Here is a 15,159-nt window from a genome sequence, read left to right as displayed (position 1 = left end):
GAATGACAAAAGCGAACTTTCGGTTTTTGTGCACGCCTACCGTTTGGAAAAGTTATTTTTTAAAACTTCCACAAAACGGTTAGGCGCTTTTTTCACTATTACGTCGATGTAGAGCCTAGTGGCACCTAGTGGTCATAAACAATTGTAATTATTACCTTTCTCAAGTTTGCAAGCAAATAAAGTACAAACGTTGAATGAAAAAACGTAAGCAAAACAAAACATATACTAAATGAGGTGGGAAGTTACATTTTTCAACTCTTACAATTAGAGATGGAGTAAATAGACAAAGATGGACATTTTAATAGCCACTAAAGCGGACTTTAAAGATATAATAAAATGACTTTTATACCATTTTTTCAAACAAGGAAATAGAGCAAGGTTCAAAGTATCGTTACATATCGGCCCGTATCGGTCGATACGTATCGTTCAGGGACCCTTCTGATATGCCCCTACAGTGGGTATATCGAGGGTCTGACCGGTTCAGGGGATGGAGGGGTCCTAGACTAGCTCCCCTGAATTAGTTTTGAAAAAAAAAATTAAAAAAGGTAAAAAACAAGTATCAAAACGCCCGATGCGCCCCTACTGGCGTATCAGGCATATCGATATTTTGAACCATGAAATAGATGTTAATTTTAGTCCAAGAAAACTTTCACTTTGCATTTACACTTTTATATATAGTATAGATTGAATGTTGACCAAAATTGCCTCTTTTTTTTTTTTAATACTATAAAGGCTTTGAAAAACAAAAAAAATCATATTTTTTCCTTTTTGGATAGTGAAAAATTAATAATAACAAAAAAATATTAATTATTAAATATAATAGCAATAATAAATATTTCATAAAACAATAAATAAATAATAAATAATAAATAGACTAATAAAAAATTGAAAATTTTCATTGATAATAATTCCAATTTCAAATGAACCAAACAACAATTATTGGAATCCCATTTAGATTTCATTCTGAACCAAACAGCCGTTAAAATCGATTTGGAATACCGGGGCTTCCATTTCGATTCTGATCGCGACACAAACAGACCCTTAATTTCACTGCAATCTCATTTGCACCGATAGGAGTGGAAATGAGTTGAGAGCATAAGCGAAACCGTCGTTCGCCAGTGGGCATATCCCCATTCCCCAAGCTCCTGTTCGTTTGCTTCCACTAAAGTTCGCATACTTTCCTAATGGCGATTTAGGGTTTCTCTTAAAGATTTTTCAAGCAAGGAAATATCGCTGTAATTGCGTAGTTTCGGTTTCAGAAGCTCTTTACTCGATCCAACATTAGAGTGAAAAAATGCAGCTTAACTGGGGTTGAAGTCTCTGAGTTGTTGATTTTGAGAAATCCCTTCTTTTTCAAGAGGAGGAGGTTTAAGGTACGGATTGTGTTCCTTCTCCTCCATTTTCTGTGATTTCCTCCTGATCTTGGTCGTTTTTATTTTCCAGTTTGTATACTATAACCACAAAGGTACACACGCACGCTTAACAAGCCCACGCGAGACACCGATTGCAGCAAACAAGGAAGAAAAAAAATATTACTCACTGTAATTATAACAAAAATTGTTATCATGAACCGAAACAACATTTCCAAAATTTCATAGGGTTTCCATCGAAATTCATATTACTCGACGTCAAAGCTCTACATTAGATTTGTTGCAAATGTGAACAAATAAAGAGAGGATGGAGAGAAAAACGAGAGATTTATTCACTGTAATGGCAATATGGCATCTTTAGTTTTTTTACATGAAGATGTCTGGATTGAAATTTATGGACACTTAAAAGTAAAATTGAAAATGCATGTGAAATAGATTCTCATATTATTCACAATTTATTCTCCTTTCTTATTAGAAACCAATTCAAGATATTACTTATTAGTAATTACCTAGTCATATATATTGAATTGAAAGATTTGATGAGCCATTACCCGTTTCTTAGAAGACAGGACCCAACCTTTTACAAATGAATTACCGGTTTCCTCTACCAAACAAACAAATATGGAAACAGACGATTTCTTGCTAAGATGCTATCTTGTTGGATATTTAGAATATGGCCATTATCCTCTCTCTCTCTCTCTAATATTTTTTGATGATCCAGCACGAGGGTTCTTTTTGATAATATCATAACTATAAAATCCTTAAAACAATATTACTGTGTTTGCATAATTAAAATGTATAGTAATGTTGATGACAAAATACCCTCAACATTTGGAACCCTCCCTTAATCCTTTATCTCCCCATGATGAAAAAAAACACAAATTAACATATCTACATATTTATAGTTGGAAGATAAGGAGATAATGCAGTAAATGTTGTGTCATAATTACCTATAGTAGTAGAAGCAATCCATAGCTTCTTTTTTCTTATTCATAGATAAATGGATGAATCAAGGGTAAGTACCCTTTTCTTTTTGTTGCTGCCTTTTGATGGAAATGCAGAGGCTGGTCAGCCAATACTGCAACGACCCAAGAGAGCAATCATCGAACCTGCACGATTCAGAGAATAATCTCTTAGTGGTCTGTCATAAGTTGTTATAGTCTGTTAGGAGTTTGTTGAGATTTGTCCTTTCTGTTAGTTTTAACCGAGTTTGGTTGAGGCTCTTTATAAGTAGAGGGTACAGGGGAAGTATGAAAAACAAGAAGAAATTCATTCAATCTCTTTTCTCCCTCAATTTTTCTGGAGCTCACCTCACGCTCGAAGGGGGAAAACACTGATCTTATCACCTTTTTGGACTAATAGGATTTTTTCCCATGAAGAACGTCATGGGCTTAATGTGTAAAACAGGGACTATGTTATATTAACTATAAGACATAACCACAAATTGCATCTTTGAGTAGAACTGACCAGAAAACTATTTTTTTTTACTAGTGCTAGATAATTGCTATAAAAATGAATTAAACACTTGGTCTCAAAACTAAGATAATAAACCAGTACCTAATATTTCAACTTTTAGTTTCAAAAACACCAGAGGGGCTGAATTCTCAAATCTGTAACAAGTTATAACTGAATGGCAATGCTCGATTCCCTAGTTATAAAATACTTCCCACTTCATAAGCTTGATTTTGAATTCTCGTGCAAGGACCATAAATGCCAATGGTTCTTGAAACCACAAAGTCCCTTAAAGAAATACACAGCAACTCTAATCCTTCCTTAAGCATTAAGCATTTCAGCATCAGTTTTCTAGAACGAAATAAAATATCTGGTACTTATTCTTGATGAGTTTCACAACCTGGGTGTGTTCAACCACTCCCAATTCATTTCCTGCAGGCTTGAGGTTTTGATGAGGCAGTTTGATAGTTACAGAGAAATTTCCTATGGAGGGGTTGGGAAGAAGATAAGAAATTGCACCTAGTCAAGTGGGACCAAGTGTTCTCCCCAAGGAGGAAGGTGGGCTGGGAATAAGGAAGTTGAAGAAGTTTAATTCAGCTCTTCTCAGTTAGTAGATTTGGAGACTTGCCTCGGAAAAGACTGCAAGGTAGAGAAACCTTTTAGCTGCAAAATACGGAGTGGGGCAATTGGAGGTCCCGGGATCCTTCTCCAAACTGGGGCAGCTCTCTATGGAAAGGCATCATGAAAAACCTTCCTGCAGTCTTGGAAGGTGTTAGCTTTAAGGTGGGCAGAGGGGACAGAATAAACTTTTGGAAGGACCCTCGGCGTTTGGAGGGCCCCCTCGCTGAAGCTTTCCCTCTCTTGTTCCAGTGTGCTGCTAACCAAGACTCCTCAGTGGTTGAGACTTATACCTTTTCTGGAGATTTTATAACCTGGACTCCTCTTTTCAGGAGAAACTTGTTTGACTGGAAGCTGGAAGAGATTTTGGAGCTTCTGGATTTTTCACAGAAGCAGAAGACGTACATAAATGTAGAGGATGAATGGAGTTGGAAGTGGAATGCTGATGGCTGCTTCTCAGTTAAGTCTTTGGCCTTCAAGCTTAGCAGTTCAGGCTTACGGGCTTTCCTTCTAATCAGATTCGGAGTCCAATAAGCCCTTCTAAATCTAATTTTCTTGTGTGGACAATGTCTATAGATAAATTTTGTCTAGATCTAACTTGGAGAAAAGAGGCATCCAGCTTCCGGACTCTTCTTGTGGTCTGTGTGGCCTTCTTCCTGAAACTACAGATCACCTTTGTCTCCACTGTCTTATCTCCTCCCTGGTGTGGGAGCATTTCTTGAAAGCTATGGGAATCAGCCGGGTTATGCCAAGCTCTGTCAAGGATCTGCTGTGCTGTTGGAAGATCAAAGATCTAAAGAAGAATGGGAAAATTGGTGTGGAAAACCATTCCAGCAGCTGTTTCATGGTCCATTTGGTCAGAAAGAAACAACAGAATTTTTTGTAACAAAGTTAAAAGTCCAGAAGAGTTAGTGCAGAGGGCTGTGAGCAAGCTGATTTCCTGTGTCTGTAATCCCTAAGTTCAAACACCTGAACTTGCCTCAGCTGTTTTGAACTCAGTCCTTGTGGAGTCTGTAATCTGAGTTGTTCTTGGGCCAACCTTCTGGTTAGGGTCTTGTTGTAACTTCTTTCCTCCCTTGAATAAAATTACATTACCTTTCAAAAAAAAATGAGGCAATTTGATAGTGGAAGTAGAAGTAACATTAGGAGAGATTTAACTTGTCACGTAGTAATGTATAAACAGAGAGTTATCAGTTATATCTCATTTGGGGTAGAGATGAAGTTGTAAGTGGAGATTCAAACTTAACAAAAAGGTTCTATTTTCTTATTCTCTTTTATGCTCACTTAAAAGTTTGGTCTGATTTTCTATAAGCGGGCTTTGCTTAGAACTGGCTTTTGAATCTAGTCATCTAGGCTGTATTTTCTCATGTTTAAACTAGATATAATTTTGATACTTATTCTAGAAGGGAGATGTTTTTTCCTTTACTATTTATCTTTCTATTTTGATAGTTGATACCGTTATTTCTTTTTGATTACTTTCCAGAAAAGCAGTGAATTATGTGTTGATCCATCGATTGCATTCTCTTACTATTACTTTAATGTGGGTGATATGAAAGGGTATACTTCAATGAAATGGAGGTTCTGATGGAGGATGAGAGAAGGTTCAGAGTAGTAGGAAGGTGGAGGTCTGAGGTGTCGATCGAAGCCAAGACTTTCAAGTTCGAAGAGGAAAGGATCAAAGGTGAGGATGCAATGAAAATCAGAGAGAATAACAGGGCGACTGTGTTGGTGTCAAAGGAGGTCATTGTCTGGATGAAAGGTGCTCACAAATGTTTATTGACCGAATGACTACAGAGAGAGGAAGGAGTTGTGGGAGGAATTGGCTGATGTTAGAGGGTTGTGGGATGGGCCCTGGTGCATGGGTGGGGATTTCAATGTGATCAGATTCTTGGAGGAATCCAATAAGGTTAATCAGAGGGTGACAAAAAACATGAGGAAGTTTAACAGTTTTGTGGATGCCTTTGAGCTTAAAGAGATTTCCTTAGCCCATAAGACATTTACATGGTCAAATCTCCAATCTAGACCCATTTGCTCTAAGCTGGATGGATTCTTGTTCTCTTTGTATTGGGAAGAACATTGGGGAACCTTGGCTTCTAGAGCTCTTCCAAGGGTGAACTCGGATCACTGGCCCATAGTGTTATGTAAGGAGGAAAGAAGGTGAGGAGGTCCTAACAAAGTGAGGGAGTGGTGGTATGAGTGTAACCCATTGGTGGAATGGGAGGGAATGAGATTCCATAAGAAACTACAATTCTTGAAAGCAAAAATCAAGGAGTGGAATTTGGTAAAGTTTGGGAGGATAGAAGAAAGAAAGGGAGATCTGATGGATAAGATTGAAAGCCTTGACTCTAAAGAAGAAATGAGAGAATTTGGAGAGGAAGACAATGATCTCAGGAGAGATTTGAGAAGACAGTTAGAGGATTGCCTGCACAAGGTATTTCCACTCTCTAGCAGATGGCGGGAGAAGGAAGAACTTTATCTCCAAATTGGTAGTAGATGGAGTTGAGTTAGTACAACAAGAGGAGATTGCCGGGGCCTGTGTGGAGCACTTCAAATCTATTCTAAGAAGGCCTGTGAGTAGAAGGGTGTGGGTAGAAGGATTGGATTGGCCAGATGTAGGGGTGGAGAACAGGAGAAGGTTGGAACGAAGCTTTAGTTTAGAAGAGATCAAGGAGGCTGTGTTTTCTATGGATAAAAAGAAAGCTCTAGGGCCGGATGGGTTCACAATGGCTTTTTATCAGGACTGTTGGGATATCTTGAAAGATGATCTTTTGCGGGTGTTTGAGGAGTTTTTCAGGAGAGGAATTGTCAATCTAGGTGTGAACTCTACATTTATAGCCTTAATTCCAAAAAAGAAAGATGCATCCCACCCGAAGGATTTTAGGCCAATTAGCTTGGTTAATAGCTTGTATAAGATCTAGACCTGTTTATGGGCCGGGTGGCCCGACTGGCCGGTTCAACCCCTGGACGGGCTTGAACACGCAAATGAGCCCGCGGGCTTAACCTCGGGCCAAAAAGCATGGCCCGCAATAAATTCAATCCGGGCTCGGGATTTGCCAAAATAGCCCGGCCCGACCCGATTTATTGATTAAAGTTAAAAAACCCTAGTCGAACCCCTCTTTCTTTCACCTCTTTCACCTCTTTCCAGCCGAACCTCTCTTCTCTTCAGTCTTCACATCCTCCCTAGTCCTTAGTCCTCACACTCTCAGGCAGCCACACAACCGGCGAGGCGGCGAATGTTCACCGGCGCAACAACTCCGGCGGTGAGTCCTCTCCTTTTCTCTCTCTCTCTCTCTCTCTCTCTCTCTCTCTCTCTCTTTCTTTCTCTTTCTCGTTCCTCTTCTCACTTCTCTTTCAAATCTCAGACACCGGCGACGACGGTGAGTTCTCTCTCTCTCTCTCTCTCTCTCTCTCTCTCTCTCTTTCTCAGACGCGAACTGATCACTGTTAAAATCGCAGCTCACAGTCACCGCGAACTCAGCTCCGACGAACACAGTCACCAGCGGTGAATAGGGAAAAATTCCAATTTTTTTATTAGGTCGGGCTTCGGTCTCGGGCTCAGGCTTTTTATCAGGGCCGGGCTCGGGCTTGGGCCTAACAAATTTCCATTCATGAAGAGAAAAAGCCCGGCCCGACCTGGCCCATGAACATGTCTAATAAGATCATTGCAAAAGTGTTGTCTTTGAGGCTGAAGAAGGTATTGTCAGCTATCATTGCACATTATCAAGGAGCTTTTGTGAGTGGAAGACAAATTACTGATCATATTTTAATTGCTAATGAGAGTGTGGAGAACTTTAAGAGGGATAAGAAAAAGGGAGTGGTCTGTAAGTTGGACTTGGAAAAGGCTTATGACTTGGTGGACTGGGATTTCTTGAGGAAAGTTTTGACTAAATTTGGGTTTGGGCCTAGATGGTGTAAGTGGATTTGTGTTCGGAAAGCTCATTATTCAGTGCTAGTGAATGGGACAGTGGTAGATTTCTTTCCAACCAGTAGGGGTATAAGACAAGGAGACCCCCTTTATCCTTTCTTGTTCATTCTAATTGCGGAGGTTTTGGGGAAACTGATTCACAGAGCAGATTGTAAGGGGCTCATTAAAGGCTGGAGAGTTGGGAGGGTGGAAACCCCCCTCACTCACTTACAGTTTGCTGATGACACGATTCCGTTTTGTGAAGGCGGTAATGTGAGCTTTATCAGGAACTTGAAGTCGGTGATACAACTGTTTGAGCAAATGTCCAACTTGAAGGTTAACCTTGGGAAAAGCTGTGTAGTGGGGGTGAATTTGGAGGTGGGAGAGATTAGGGAGAGTGCCGAAGTGCTGGGGTGTAAAGTCTCGAGGTGGCATTTGAACTACTTAGGGTTGCCATTAGGTGATAATCCTATGAGAGAGAGCTTTTGGAACTCGGTGGTGGAAAGGTTTGAAAAAGACTGGTATCCTGGAAAAAGAACTACCTCTCTCTTGGTGGGAGAATTACACTAATTAAGGCCACGCTTGCTAACTTATCCATCTTTTTCCTGTTGGTGTTTAAAATCCCAGTGAAGGTTGCTAACAGATTGGAGAAGCTAATGAGAGATTTCCTGTGGGAGCCGGGAGAGGAGAAGAGGGGTCATAGAGTTTAGCTAGGAGATAGTGTGTAGGAGTAAGACGTGTGGTGGTTCAGGGCTTGGGAGTATTAGGAGAAGGAATATGATTCTGTTGGGAAAGTGGTTGTGGAGGTTTCCTATGGAGAAGGAGAAACTATGGGCTAGAATAGTGGCAAGTATACATGGGCTGGAGCACAATGGATGGGACGTTGGAATCAGAGCTAGGACCACAAGCAATTCTCCTTGGAAAGCCATTCATGACTTGCTACTAGTTTTCTCCCCTAATATCAGGTATGATTTGAATTTCGGTAACTCTATAAAATTTTGGGAACAAACCTGGGTGGGGAGTGCCCCTCTAAAGGATCAGTTTCCTTCTTTGTATGCTCTTTTTGATTTGAAAAATGAGCCAATCTCGACTTTTACCACCCCGACCTCTTCCGCTTTTGGGATTGGGTGGAACTTGGGTCTAAGAAGGGATTTGAGAGACTCAAACTTCGACAGTATTTCGAGCCTTATTGCACTTCTTGATAACATTGTCTTAGACCCCACTAGGGTGGATTCTAGAATTTGGACACCTACCCCCAATGGCATCTTTTCTTGTGCTTCTTTCTTCAAAGTCTTAAGTCAGTCCACTAGTCCTACTTTCCGCCCTTTCCCTGTTGATGAGGTTTGGTGTAGAGCAATACCTCCTAGGGTTGGTAGTTTTTGTTGAGAAGCCTATCTGGAAAGAATCAACACTAGTGATCTACTCCAAAAGAAGAGACCCAATACTTGCTTTTCACCTCAGTGGTGTGTTCTTTGTAGAGCAGATGGGGAGACTGGTTTTCACCTACTGATGTCTTGCCATTTTGCGAGGTCAATTTGGGATTGGGCTTTCTCCCTATTTGGATGTAGCTGGAATCCTCCATCAGACTTGCAGGGCCTTTTTTCCCCTTCTTTTTTCAGGTGGCGGATAAAAAGGGGAAGGACTATGTGGAGAGGACTAAGGGCTGCAGTATGTTGGACACTTTGGGAAGAAAGAAACTCCAGGATATTCTCAGAAGCTGAGAGAGGAGCAGCAGATTTGAGGGCTATCATACATATTAAGGTGGTACAGTGGCTGAAATCTTTGGAGCTATTCACAGATTACACTATGGATGACATGTTGAGGAAGTGGGGCGAAATTGCAAATTGCACACAGACCAAGTCAGTAATGAGTGTGGCTTGGACCCCTCCACCTAGTGGATTCTTGAAATTAAACTTTGATGGGTGTAGTAGGGGAAATCCGGGACAATCGGGGATTGGGGGTGTTTTTAGGGATGAAAATGGGGTCATTTCTGCCATGTTCTCAGGCCCAATTGGGGTGGGTGACTCCCTTAGAGCCGAGATCTTTGCAGTTATGGAAGGAGTCCGGAAAGCTAAGGAGTTGAACATCAGGAAACTCATAATTGAAGGGGATTCAGAGGTGGTGATAGGGTGGCTGATTAAAGATCACAATGGCTTATGGAAGTACAACAATGAGAGGAGGAAATTCAAGTGGCTGGTGCGGGAGATGGAAGTTAAGACATGTTGGGTTAAAAGATCGGCCGATTCCCTAGCTGACGGTTTAGCTAAACAAGGGGCAGAAAGGGATTCACTGTTTTGGGCTAAGCTGTAACTTTAGTGTTTTTTTTTTTTTTTCCTTTTCTTGAGGTTCTTTGTTGCTCTTGCAAGATAAGTGTGTTTGTTTTCCTCTTGTAAATCTTCTATTGATGTTTTAATGAAAGTGTTATTGATAAAAAAAAAGTTGTAAGTGGAGAAAATTGTTGTGGGCCTAAAAGAGTTGCTTAATATGAAAGAAATTATATGCATTAAGATAGTGATTTAATGTAGTTTTACATTGAAAGAGAGAATGTGAAGTTAGAAGTAGGTAGGTTGGTTGGTTGTTGTTGTTGTTTTGTGCTTGAATGTCTATTATAGGAGGCAGTCCTCCCCATCTTTGTAACTCTAACCAAGATAAGGGATCCACTCTTTCACTTTTTCCTTTTATTTGCAATTAACCGCACTGTGTATTCTCTCCTCTATATCTCAGTGCTATTCAAAATAACAAGGGCTTAATCCTGTCATATGCTTGTTTTCTTCTATCCTTTTATTTAACACATATCACACATTCTCTTTGTAACTTTTCCTGCACTGATAAAATGGAGATTCATTCCCTAATTTTTCATATTCTACAATCTTCCCCTAATTCTACTTTTAATTTTTGTTCTTTTACGTGAAATCACTTTTAGTGTTTTCTAGTTGCTATTACCAGCTAGGAAGCAAGCCAATTCATAGCATAATAGGGAAACAAGCTAAAATCACCTAAATTTTTTAAACAAGAAAATCTTTGTCTCTAGGCAATGTCCCTAGGCAACATGGCTTGTGTTTCCTTGGAGAAAACAAGGCTTGCATGCTGCTTCTTGCAATTGGGCAGATTTTGACCATTGTAAGATCATAAGGATGACCATTTTGCCCCTTAAGCCTTTTTGGTTGGCATCATTTTCATGTCCCATGCAGCCATTCAAAGGGTTTCAAAATATGAATTTTTTTAGTGGTGCTGGAGAGTGCCATTAATCCGGAGAAGAGAAAGTGGAACAATTCTGACAGTCAAGTTGGAAATTGGAATGATGGAGCAGTGCTTGCGGTGGAACTTGGAAGGGAATGTAGGTGATGGTTTGGATGTCAAATCAGCTAAGAGAACAAGATAGGAGAAAATATGCTAATCTACAAGAGTGTTTGTTTTATCTTTTGATCACCAGAAAAAATGGATATGAGAGGATTAGAGGGTATGCTTATGTGCCACAGGGGAGGGTTTTTATTGAAAAAAAGAAAAAAAAGAAAAAGGCAAGATGCCAAGTGCCAACCAGCTGGTTGGTAAGGTCTCCTGCTGGTCGTAGTGGACACTTGGGATCGAATTCTGCCTGCACCTGAGTTGGGGGGTTATGATTGGTGGATGGGTTACCCCCCCGTTGTGTAGCCTTCAAAAGAAATAAAAAAAAATGAAAAAGCAAAAAGTATAGGGAGCAGGAGGCTGGTGAAATCTCTTTATATGAGTAAAAAATAATTCCTAGATGTTTTCTTGGTAATTCAGAACCCATTCTGATCTAGTGCTGCCGCCATGGAGATTAAAGAACGTGATCAAGGATTGTCTTCGCATTGGGGGTCTCTTGGATTGCGGAATCTGCTATTGTCATGTATATCGTGAAGCTAATCAAGTTGCTGATTGGTTAATGCACATATCTGATGATGTAATTGGCTTTTCTTCTTTAGATTTGCCCAGGGCTCTTTCTGTTATTTCCCTTTTTGATTCTTGGGTCATGCTATGCCTTGTCTTGTGTAGCACTCTTTGGATTTACCAAAAAAAAGATAAAAAAAAGAATCCATTCTGATCTAATAACCTGCCTATGTTGGAAATATGAATAACAATATTAAAGCTTTCAGAGTTGAGTGAAAGGGAGTTCTATTTTATAACTATTGCAGTAATTACCTAGTTTTATATAATCCTAAGAAGAAAATAAAAAATTATGTTTTGTCCATTATCATGGAAAATTTTCAAATTAGAAAATTTGTTTTGGAAATTTTACTTTGGAGGACAAAATACAGGGTGAGAACAGTGATTTAAAAGGCATGCCTAGGCACACAGGTGAGGTGCATTTTAGGGTAGGCATCTTGCCCAGGTCCTAGGTGCAGCACTTTCAAAAGGCTCATGCCTGGTGCGCCTAGGTGTGCGCTTGATGCGCCTTGGCCCAGGCGTGCGCCTTTTGAAAATTGTACATTTTTTTTTGCTTTTTTTGAACCTAGCGGCTGGGCTGGGGGCTCTGCTTTGGTTTGCTCACTTTTCTCGCTCACTGAAGCTCTGGGAACCCCTTATTTGCTAATGTTATTCATTCATTAATCTTAGTAAAATATCTTCTTAAAAGGCAATTAAAATTATAAAATCATTATTTTTTTGTGTGAGAATTAAGAATTTAAAACACTGGGTGAGAAGTTTAGAGAGGCCAATATAATCAGTAGATTTCATTTTTTACTGTGGTTATGTATGTGTGCACCAAGTGGTAAGAAATAATCTAAGGCTTACAATTTGATGGAAAACATGTCTCTAGATAGAGCATAATGGTGGGATAGGATACATGTAGCCAACCACAAATGGTTGGGACTAAGGTTGAGTTGAATTGTGTATACGCATGACCTTGTACGAGAGGCTTATGGACTGCAATTTTATTGGTTTTGTCATCCCTTTCTGAAATCCCGTTTTATATCATGGTTTGATCCAGTATGACTTGGTGGATTGAAAATTTAGAATCTTTACATATGTTATAAATGTTGATATTTGTTATATTTACTACCTGCTACTTTGTTTATAACTAACTATTTTACCGCTTATATTTCACGTGCCTTTTTTATAGGACCACAATTGCACAATTCAGATTTTCTCCAAGGAAATAAATCTTCGAGAAAATGTAGATCGATATGAAATTCAAGAATCTAGACCAAATCAGATGTCTGGTATTGATTTTGGTATGAATTTTCCTACCATGGATCTTGCCTTCACTGAACAAGGTGCAATTTTTGAACCTTATAAGGGAATGGAGTTTGATTCACATGAGGAAGCATATTCTTTCTATGAAGAATATGCTAATTGTTTAGGATTTACCACCATGAAAAAGAATACTAGTCGCTCAAAACGGACTGGGTTATTCATTGATGCATATTTTGCATGCTATAGATATGGAAACAAGCAACCAAAACATGAAGTCCTTAAACCACGCCCTTCTCATAGGACAGATTGCAAAGCAAGCATGCATGTAAAAAGAAGGCAGGATGGAAAATGGTTTGTACATAATTTTGTAAAAGAGCATAACCATGTGCTTTTGCCAGCTCAAGCATATCATTTTCGAAGCCGGACACACATGGATGCCATTAGCAAGAAACATTTGGAGTTTTTGCATGCTGGCCCCGTACAAACAAATAAGACTTCTGGTGCAATATCCAGTCAATGTGGTGGAGATCAAAGCATTGTTTGGATGGAGAAATTTGTCAGAGATCAAATGGATAAAAAAGCATGCTTGGCTATAAAATCGGAGGATACACAAGCTCTGCTTGATTATTTTATACATATGCAAGAAGAGAATACTAACTTTTTTTATGTGGTTGATTTGAATGATGAGCAACGTTTGAAAAATGTGTTCTGGGTTGATGCCAAAGGAAGGCATGATTATTTCAACTTTGGTGATGTCATTTCTATTGATACTACGTTTCTCGCAAAGGGATATAACTTGCCATTTGCTCCTTTTATTGGAGTGAACCATCAATGTGATCCCATATTGCTAGGATGTGCTCTACTTGCTGACACGACTACATCAACATTTGTTTGGTTAATGCGGATGTGGCTTAGAGCAATGGGTGGGGTGACTCCAAAAATAATAGTTACTGATCGAGATAATGTCTTGAATGCTGCAGTCGCAGAGGTCTTCCCAAATGTTTGCCATCGATTTTGTCTAGGGAATGTATTAAAGGACATATCTGAGAATCTTGACCATATAACCAAAAGAAGTGAAAATTTCATGGAAGAATTTAAGAAATGCATTTATAACTCGTGGACAGAGGAAGAATTTGAAACTCAATGGTGGAAAATGATTCATGCATTTGAACTTGTGGAGGATGATTGGGTGAAGTCACTGTATGAAGATCGTAAACACTGGGTGCCAGTTTATGTGAAGAATACTTCTTATGTTGGGCTGTCTACTGCTCAACGTCTTGAGAGTATTAACTCCTTCTTTGACAATTATGTGCACAAGGAAACTACATTGAAAGAGATACTTGTGCAATTTAAAGCTGTACATCTACAAGATAGGCATGGCAAAGAATCTAGAGAAAATCCTGATACATGGGTTCCAATGCCCCCTTTAAAGTCTCATTCACCTTATGAAAAACAGATGTATACAATCTACACTTGTGAAATATTCAAGAAGTTCCAAGTTGAGGTTCTAGGAACAGTTGCTTGTCATCCTAGAAAAGAAAAACAAGATGGGTCCAATATAATATTTAGGGTTCACGACTTTGAATCACAAGAAGAATTCACAGTTGCATGGGATGAAACAAAAGCTGAGGTATCTTGTCAATGTTGTTTGTTTGAACATAAAGGATTTCTTTGTAGGCATGCAATGGTTGTTCTCCAATGTTCAGCAGTGAATAAAATCCCATCCAAGTATATACTGAAACAATGGACAGATGATGCAGAAAGAAGGCACACCATTGGACATAGATCTGATGAAGTGGGATCTAGGGCAGAACGCTGTAATGATTTATGCCATCGGGCCCTTAAATTGGGCATTGAGGCCTCAATATCTGAAGAGAGCTACAGTATTGCAGTTCATGCAATACAAGAAGCTATTGGAAAATGTGCAATAACGAATAATTCTATAAAGTAATTTACAAAGCCCAGCACATCAGTAATTCATGGTTATTTTGGCGGTCAATGGACTGTGGAAAAAACAGTTTGTCTTACTAAACTATCATTGTCAGGTTGCAAAAGTTGCTTCTTTTTCCTGAATGATGAATTAAGTTGTTAGTCAACTATAATATAATCTATTATATTATAGCTATGTTTCCACACATGCAGGGGCATTGTAATTCTCTAATGCCTACTAGTGATGCTTAAGTTGATACACAGAAAATGTGAAGGCTGTCAGGACATGTTATGATATGACCAAAATATAATTTCAAAGAAATTCTGTTGTTTATTTTTGTGAATTATGAATTACATGATTTTAATGCTTATTTTGGGGATTATACTAGTTGTAGGGATTTTTTGAGAAGAGGTAAAGTATTGATTCATTAAGAAAAAGAGAAGAAAAAAAGACCCATGTACAACCAGAGGCTATACATTGGGGAATACAAACAAACATTAGACCACTATCCCATTTGTCATTACAAAAAGGTTTTCAAAATGAAAGAGAGAACTAAGGGGAACACTATTTCTAGATAGATGCGCAGATGACCAGGATAGCAGTTTCCCAACTATTTTTTGCCACACTTACTCTTCTTGACAGCCTTTACTTTGAAAGAGTCTTGAGTTTCTTTCCTACCAAATTGACCAGAAAACTACTCTTGGGACCATTTGCCATAGAGTTTTCCCACT

The 15,159-nt window shown here is 39.2% G+C and overlaps 1 pseudogene across 1 annotated transcript; it reads left to right on the top strand.

The window, feature by feature from the left end:
- The first annotated feature begins 950 nt into the window (after nt 1-950).
- Nucleotides 951-14,761, top strand: LOC148853396 (protein FAR-RED IMPAIRED RESPONSE 1 pseudogene; annotated as a pseudogene). Its single transcript, XR_016112270.1, has 2 exons — nt 951-1,373; nt 12,425-14,761. The product of XR_016112270.1 is annotated as a protein FAR-RED IMPAIRED RESPONSE 1 pseudogene (transcript).
- Nucleotides 14,762-15,159: the final 398 nt, after the last annotated feature.

This window comes from Nelumbo lutea, chromosome 4 (genome assembly GCF_056320005.1).
Source record: "Nelumbo lutea isolate HS-2025 chromosome 4, American lotus-T2T, whole genome shotgun sequence".
Lineage (NCBI taxonomy): Eukaryota > Viridiplantae > Streptophyta > Magnoliopsida > Proteales > Nelumbonaceae > Nelumbo > Nelumbo lutea.
Note: the sequence above shows the minus strand (reverse complement) of the source record. Positions and strands in the feature narration are given on the sequence as shown.